Genomic DNA, 9205 nt, shown 5'->3' with positions numbered 1-9205 from the left:
GTTCGTGCATTCTGGCATCGTCATCCTACTCCACAAGATCTAAGGGCCCTCCACCACCTCCTCTTCCAAGTCCTATCAAAAGCAAGAACAAAGCAAAAATGGAGAACGTGAACAACATCAGAAAGGACGACTCAGCTGAAAGGGTAGAGGTTCCTCAGGGTATTCAGGTATCCAAAGAAAGTGCCGCTCAGCTCGAACAAAAGTTACTGAAATTTCAAGAAGAACTAGACCAAGTTCGGAACTTGGCAAGTCTGTCATTCTCCCTCACGACCCCAGACATCAACTTTCCCAAAGCTCAACACCCCATACCTCCACAGGACATCCCGAAGCCGCAGAAATAACCCGCTACTCATCAAAATTGCAACACATGTCACAACAACGCTCCACTCCTCATCCTTGAACCATCAAGTGATCATCCCCACCACATTCCCATCTATGTGGAAACCATGCCACAATACACTCAACCCATTACAAACACACCAGAATCTGATGACAAAGACTCTCTCATCAAGAACCTGGCAGCCGAGCTCAAGAAATTGACTAGCCGAGTCCAGGGCGTTGAAGGAAGCAAAGGCATTGGCTAAATTATGAGGATCTTTGCATTCAGCCAGGCGTTGAACTCCCGAGGGGTACAAACCTCCCAAGTTCGAAATGTTTGATGGTTCAGGGATCCTAAAGTCCATCTGAGGACATATTGTGATAAACTGGTCGGCGTAGGAAGAGATGAGAAGATCCGCATGAAACTCTTCATGAGAAGTTTGAAAGGCGATGCGCTATCTTGGTACATTAGCCAAGATCCCAAGAAGTGGACGAGATGGGTTGGAATGGCGTCCGATTTCATGGACAGGTTCAGGTTCAATACAGAAAATGCATCAGATATCTTCTACATCCAGAATCTAAAAAGAAACCCACCGAGACATTCCGCGAGTATGCTACTCGATGGAGATCCGAGGCTGCTAAGGTCAGGCCAGCCTTAGAGGAAGAACAAATGAACCGATTTTTTGTCCGAGCTCAGGATCCGCAGTATTACGAGAGGTTAATGTTGATAGAGGGCCAGAAATTCTCCGATATCATCAAGCTAGGAGAAAAGATTGAGGAAGGCATTAAGAGCGGTATGGTCACTAATTTCGAGGCACTGCAGGCCACCAACAAAGCCCTACAATCTGGTGGCACATCCAAGAAAAAGGACGTGAGTGCCGTGATGGTCGCACAAAGAACCAAGTCTCCAGTAAAATACCAAGCCTACCCAGTACCCCCTCTCACATACCAGCCTATTCCCAATTACCAAGCACCTCCTCCCTCTTACCAATTTCCATCACCTGCTTACCACTCATCTCCTACCTCACCAAAATATTCCCAACCTGCACCCGTCTACCCAGCCTATAATGCTCAGTACCAATCACCTCCTACCCGCCAAAACTTCCCCAGGCCACGCCCTAACTTCGACCGTAGACCTCCCAAGCAATACACCGCCATTGCCGAGCCAATCGACCAATTATATGAAAGACTCAAAGCAGCCGATTACGTCACCCCAATCCCTGCCATAACTCCAGAAAATCCTTCCCAGTGGGTCAATCCAAATAAAACCTGTGCGTACCATTCCGGCATGAAAGGGCATGCCATTGATGAGTGCCGATCTCGGAAAGACAAAATCCAAGCCCTAATTGACAACAAAATCATCGTGGCCAAAGAACCTGCTCCTAATGTTCGAAACAATCCTTTGCCTGATCATAAGGGTGGTGGTGTGCACATGATCGAGGTAGAAGATGATTGGGACCCCAAGGGGTCGATTGGATTAATTGCCGAAGGTGACGAGCCCAAGAAACCAACCGTCACATTGAATCCAATTGTAGTCCAGATCCAGCCCTCTGGGGATGCTGAAGTAAACATGTCTGTGCCTCTCGAGTTTTAAATGTCGTCATCCAAAAGGACCACAGAGCCGATTGAGGTGGAGTTTGGGTCTCCAAAGGTACCATTTGAAGTTGCTGTGTTGCCACCCAAAACGAGAGTGCCCATTCCTGTAGCGATGTCAGCAGTAACGCCATTCCAGACACAGGCCATTCCTTGGGATTACACCGCCGAGGCAAGAAGGAAGGGAAAAACTAAGTCTGGAGAAGCAATCGCAGCACAGGGTATGACCAGGACTGGCAGAATTTATACTCCGGAGCACTTAGTTGAATCAAGTAAGCAGGCCTCTGGACGGCCTATTGAAACTGGACCTGATGATCTCTGGCGGAAGATACAGGCGAAAGAATACTCAGTTGTTGATCAATTAAATAAAACACCGGCGCAGATCTCCATTCTAGCTCTGCTGCAGAGCTCCGAGGCACACAAGAACGCCCTAATGAAGATACTGAGCGAGGCATACGTACCCAGCAATATAACTGGAGGGGAGATGGCAAATATGGTCGGGCGGATATTGGAGAGTCATAAGATCACTTTCCACGAGGATGAGTTGCCCCCTGAAGGTTTAGGACACAACAAAGCATTGCACATCACTGTGCAATGTGAAGACTATTTCATTACCAGGACTTTGATTGACGGAGGATCCAGCCTCAACACTTGTCCATTGGTGACCCTCAGAACATGGGGGAAGAGTCTACATGAAATCAAGGATGGGGCTATCAACGTCAAAGCTTTCGATGGTTCCCAAAGGTCCACTATTGGGGAGATCAGTTTATGTCTACAAATGGGGCCAACTTGGTTCGATGTTGATTTTCAAGTAATAGACATCTCAGCATCCTACAACTTACTGCTGGGACGACCATGGATCTATGCCTCCGGAGCTGTAGCATCAACCCTGCACCAGGCAGTGAAGTTCGAGTGGAATCACCAAGAGGTGATTATTCATGGTGACGGGAGTAACCCCATATACAGTCGCCAAACTATCCCAGCGATCGAAGGGAGAAGGAAGCTAGGAGGAGAAACATAACAGCATATTGAGCGAGTCAACGCCGTGGATAAAGACAAATGGTGGGATAACAAGATAAGAAGTACACTGAATTGGAGCGGGTATGAACCTGGCAAAGGGCTCGGCAAGAATCTCCAGGGAATCACCAAGCCTATCAAACTGAAGAAGCATGGCACCACTTTCGGGTTAGGGTATGGATATACTTGGCAGGAATTCAGGAACTGGTCGCCACCATGGCGCGGCCCTTACTATCCGCCGGAGCACCCAATACCCCGCCTGAAACAGACGTTCCAGCCGGCCGACATCATATATGGGTTAGAGGAAGATTAAGCATTAGCAGCAATGAAGAACCTGTTCTTGGAAGATGACAATATGGACTGTCACATCATTCTCGAGGAGGAAGGGGAGGAAGGCCCTTCCATACAGGCAGTGAACCGAGGAGAGCGCCTCAACAATTGGTCCATCAGAACCACCAAGGCCCGGAGAAATTCGGGGTAGCAAGGCTGAACAAAGCATTATGCATTATCTTTTACTTTTTCATTAGTTGATTTCCCTTCAGTATTATCTTTAAATTTTTGAAAAGAGCTCCGATGTTCAAAACAATTTTTGGCATTTATTGAAGCATTTCAGTTTTTATATAAATCTCGCTCTTATTATTTCTTTTTCTCTGCCATTTACTTTACTTTACACAACATTACTATTACTTATCTTGATGAACCGATGAATGTGACATGCGACGAGATAACGCAACAAACGGACATAGACTCAGAAGAGGATGAGATACCAGAAGAGGTCGTTAAAGAGATTGAGGATTTTGAGAACAGACCTAAGTCTAACTTGGACGAAACTGAGGTTATCAACTTGGGGAACACAGAGAATGTCAAGGAAACGCGCATCAGTGTTCACCTGTCACCGTCAGAAAAGGAAGAGTACACAGAGTTCTTAAAAGAATATGAGGACATATTTGCCTGGTCATATGATGATATGACCGGTCTCAGTACATCTATCGTAGCTCACAAACTGCCAACGGATCCGACGTGTCCACCGGTAAAACAGAAACTCAGAAAGTTTAAACCAGACATGAGTTTGAAAATCAAAGAAGAAGTTACCAAGCAAGTCAAAGCCAAGGTTCTCAGGGTAGTGGAGTATCCAACATGGTTAGCCAACATTGTGCCAGTGCCGAAGAAGGACGGGAAGGTCAGAGTCTGTGTCAACTACCGGGACCTCAACCGGGCCAGTCCGAAAGACGACTTCCCCTTGCCGAACATACACATCCTGATTGACAACTGCGCCAAGCACGAGTTGCAGTCATTTGTTGATTGTTTTGCTGGGTATCATCAGATATGGATGGACGAAGAAGACGCGGAGAAAACGGCTTTCATTACGCCGTGGGGAATGTATTGTTACAAGATGATGCCGTTTGGATTAAAGAATGCTGGGGCCACCTACATGAGGGCCATGACTACTATTTTCCATGACATGATACACAAAGAGATCGAGGTGTATGTAGATGATGTCATCATCAAATCCAAGAAAGCCACTGACCACATGGAAGATTTAAGAAAGTTCTTCAACAGATTGAGAAGGTATAACCTGAAACTGAATCCCGCCAAGTGCGCTTTCGGGGTTCCAGTCGGAAAATTGCTTGGGTTCATCGTAAGTCGGCGGGGAATAGAACTCGATCCGTCAAAGGTCAAGGCCATTCAAGAATTACCACCTCCAAAGAACAAGAAAGAGGTTATGAGTTTCTTAGGGAGACTCAATTACATCAGCCGGTTCATAGCTCAGTCCACTGTCATTTGTGAACCAATCTTTAAGATGTTGAAAAAGGACGCCGCCACCAAATGGACTGATGATTGTCAGAAAGCCTTCGACAGAATCAAGGAATACCTATCAACGCCGCCAGTTCTGGTTCCGCCCGAACCAGGTAGACCGCTATTGCTCTACCTTGCAGTACTGGATGGAGCATTTGGTTGTGTTTTGGGACAACATGATGAAACGGGGAGAAAGGAGCAAGCCATCTACTATCTCAGCAAGAAGTTCACCCCGTACGAGGCCCGGTATTCCCTGCTAGAACGCACCTGTTGTGCTCTGACTTGGGTAGCTCAGAAGTTGAGGCATTATTTCTGTGCCTATACCACTTATCTCATATCAAGGATGGATCCGCTGAAGTACATCTTCCAGAAGCCCATGCCCATGGGCAAGCTGGCCAAATGGCAAATTCTGTTGAGTGAGTTTGATATTGTCTACGTGACTCAGAAAGCGATCAAAGGACAAGCACTAGCCGATCATCTTGCCGAAAACCCCGTGGGCGGAGAATACGAGCCTCTAAAGACGTATTTTCCCGATGAGGAGGTTTCTTTCATAGGAGAAGACATTGCAGAATCCTATGATGGCTGGAGAATGTTTTTCGACGGAGCAGCAAACTTTAAAGGCGTTGGCATAGGAGCAGTCCTAGTATCAGAAACAGGCCAACATTATCCGGTGTCCGCCAAACTCAGGTTCCCGTGCACCAACAACATGGCCGAGTATGAAGCCTGCATCTTAGGGCTCAAGCTGGCCATTGATATGAACGTTCAGGAGTTACTAGTGATCGGGGATTCAGACTTGCTCATACATCAGGTTCGAGAAGAATGGGCAACCAAGAATTCCAAAATACTCCCATACTTGCATCATGTACAGGAGTTGAGGAAGAGGTTTACAAAGACAGAATTCCGGCATGTCCCTAGAGTTCAGAATGAGTTCGCTGATGCATTGGCCACTCTGTCATCCATGATTCAACATCCAGATAAGAACTTCATTGATCCTATCCCGATAAAAATCCAGGATCAACCTGCTTACTGTGCTCATGTCGAGGAAGAAGCAGACGGAAAACCATGGTTCCATGACATTAAGAAATATCTGTCAACAGGAGAGTATCCAGAACTTGCAAACACTACGCAAAAGCGCACACTGCGGAGGTTATCCAATCACTTCTTTCACAGCGGAGGAATCCTGTACAGGAGGACTCCCGATTTGGGATTACTAAGGTGTGTCGAGGCAAAGGAAGCATCCAGGTTGTTGGAGGAGGTTCATGCAGGGACCTGTGGTCCGCACATGAATGGTTTCGTCTTAGCCAAGAAAATACTCCGAGCTGGTTATTTCTGGATGACTATGGAGACAGACTGCATCTAGTATGTTCAGAAATGCCATCGTTGCCAGATCCATGCAGACATGATAAAGGTACCCCCTAACGATCTCAATGCAACAAGCTCACCATGGCCGTTCGCCGCTTGGGGAATGGATGTCATCGGACCCATCGAGCCTGCCGCATCAAACGGGCACAGGTTCATTCTAGTGGCAATTGATTACTTCGCCAAATGGGTTGAAGCAGCATCATATAAGGCGGTAACCAAGAAGGTTGTGGCGGACTTTGTTCGCGACCATATCATTTGCCGGTTCGGCGTCCCAGAGTCGATCATCACTGACAATGGTTCCAACCTCAACAATGATCTAATGAAAGCAATGTGTGAGACATTTAAGATTAAGCACAAGAATTCTACAGCCTACAGACCCCAGATGAATGGAGCTGTAGAAGCAGCCAATAAGAATATTAAGAAGATACTGAGGAAAATGATAGAAAAACACAAGCAGTGGCATGAGAAGCTATCATTTGCTCTATTGGGATACCGTACCACAGTCCGCACATCAACTGGGGCAACTCCTTATATGCTGGTTTACGGTACCGAGGCAGTCATCCCACCCGAAGTAGAGATTCCCTCCCTGAGAATTATGCGGGAAGCAGAGCTTGAAGATGCAGAATGGGTAAAGAGTCTCTACGAGCAACTAGCCCTTATAGACGGGAAACGACTAAATGCAGTTTGCCATGGTCAGCTTTAGCAGAACAGAATGACCAGAGCCTTCAACAAGAGAGTCAAGCCAAGACGATTCGCGCCAGGGCAGTTAGTACTGAAGAAGATTTTTCCGCACCAAGACGAGGCTAAAGGAAAGTTTTCTCCCAACTGGCAAGGTCCGTACATGGTTCACCGAGTTCTAACCGGGGGAGCCCTCATACTCGCAGAAATGGATGGAGAAGTCTGGCCAAAGCCGATCAATTCAGATGCAGTGAAGCGATACTATGTGTAACCATTATGATTCCTTTATGATGTAATTTGAACTACGCCTGGCCTGATTCCCGTTTAAGAGGGGATCGTAGGCAGCCTTATGGGTTCGGTCACAATTCAATAAATTTTCATTTCCCCGATACTGGAAACTGGGGTNCTGCCTTTGTTCGTGATTCTGTGCGTTTGGGTTCTGCTCTCTCTAAGGCATTAAGCCTTTATTTGATCCCTTCCAACCTTTAAGTCACGTGACTTTCTTTCTGATTAGTTGCTTTCACTTTTATTTTAATTTTTTTTCTCTTTTTATTTTGTTTTGCCATAACTAATAATTAATAATACCCACTTTTAAATATTACTGATATTAAAATTATTAATACTCCCCTAATTGTATATTCATTTCTTTATAAATAGAGAAGTAACCCAAAATTCAATTACAAGGGTTTAAATTCGTAATAGTAGTATAATTTAAGATAAAATAATAATTTAAATTCTATATTTAGCAAGTTTTGAAACTTCTTACGAGCCTCTAAAGACGTATTTTCCCGATGAGGAGGTTTATTTCATAGGAGAAGACATTGCAGAATCCTATGATGGCTGGAGAATGTTTTTCGACGGAGCAGCAAACTTTAAAGGCGTTGGCATAGGAGCAATCCTAGTATCAGAAACAGGCCAGCATTATCCGGTGTCCGCCAAACTCAGGTTCCCGTGCACCAACAACATGGCCGAGTATGAAGCCTGCATCTTAGGGCTCAAGCTGGCCATTGATATGAACGTTCAGGAGTTACTAGTAATCGGGGATTCAGACTTGCTCATACATCAGGTTCAAGAAGAATGGGCAACCAAGAATTCTAAAATACTCCCATACTTGCATCATATACAGGAGTTGAGGAAGAGGTTTACAAAGACAGAATTCCGGCATGTCCCTAGAGTTCAGAATGAGTTCGCTGATGCATTGGCCACTCTGTCATCCATGATTCAACATCCAGATAAGAACTTCATTGATCCTATCCCGATAAAAATCCAGGATCAACCTGCTTACTGTGCTCATGTCGAGGAAGAAGCAGACGGAAAACCATGGTTCCATGACATTAGGAAGTGTCTGTCAACAGGAGAGTATCCAGAACTTGCAAACACTACGCAAAAGCGCACACTGCGGAGGTTATCCAATCACTTCTTTCACAGCGGAGGAATCCTGTACAGGAGGACTCCCGGTTTGGGATTATTAAGGTGTGTCGAGGCAAAGGAAGCATCCAGGTTGTTGGAGGAGGTTCATGCAGGGACCTGTGGTCCGCACATGAATGGTTTCGTCTTAGCCAAGAAAATACTCCGAGCTGGTTATTTCTACATGACTATGGAGACAGACTGCATCCAGTATGTTCGGAAATGCCATCATTGCCAGATCTATGCAGACATGATAAAGGTACCCCCTAACGAGCTCAATGCAACAAGCTCACCATGGCCATTCGCCGCTTGGGGAATGGATGTCATCGGACCCATCGAGCCTGCCGCATCAAACGGGCACAGGTTCATTCTAGTGGCAATTGATTACTTTACCAAATGGGTTGAAGCAACATCATATAAGGCGGTAACCAAGAAGGTTATGGCAGACTTTGTTCGCGACCATATCATTTGCCGGTTCGGCGTCCCAGAGTCGATCATCACTGACAATGGTTCCAACCTCAACAATGATCTAATGAAAGCAATGTGTGAGACATTTAAGATTAAGCACAAGAATTCTACAGCCTACAGACCCCAGATGAATGGAGCTATAGAAGCAACCAATATGAACATTAAGAAGATACTGAGGAAAATGATAGAAAAACACAAGCAGTGGCATGAAAAGCTATCATTTGCTCTATTGGGATACCGTACCACAGTCCGCACATCAATTGGGGCAACTCCTTATATGCTGGTTTACGGTACTGAGGCAGTCATCCCAGCCGAAGTAGAGATTCCCTCCCTGAGAATTATGCGGGAAGCAGAACTTGAAAATGCAGAATGGGTAAAGAGTCGCTACGAGCAACTAGCCCTTATAGACGGGAAAAAACTGAATGCAGTTTGCCATGGTCAGCTTTATCAGAATAGAATGAAGCCTTCAACAAGAGAGTCAAGCCAAGACGATTCGCGCCAGGGCAGTTAGTACTGAAGAGATTTTTCCGCACCAAGACGAGGCCAAAGGAAAGTTTTCTCCCAA

At 45.9% G+C, this 9205-nt stretch overlaps 1 pseudogene; it reads left to right on the top strand.

The window, feature by feature from the left end:
• On the top strand, positions 3758-7024 carry LOC109223092 (annotated as a pseudogene).

The sequence above is a fragment of the Nicotiana attenuata genome, chromosome 2 (assembly GCF_001879085.1).
Source record: "Nicotiana attenuata strain UT chromosome 2, NIATTr2, whole genome shotgun sequence".
NCBI lineage: Eukaryota > Viridiplantae > Streptophyta > Magnoliopsida > Solanales > Solanaceae > Nicotiana > Nicotiana attenuata.
The sequence above is the reverse complement of the archived record's forward strand: the minus strand, read 5'-3'. Positions and strand labels throughout refer to the sequence as shown.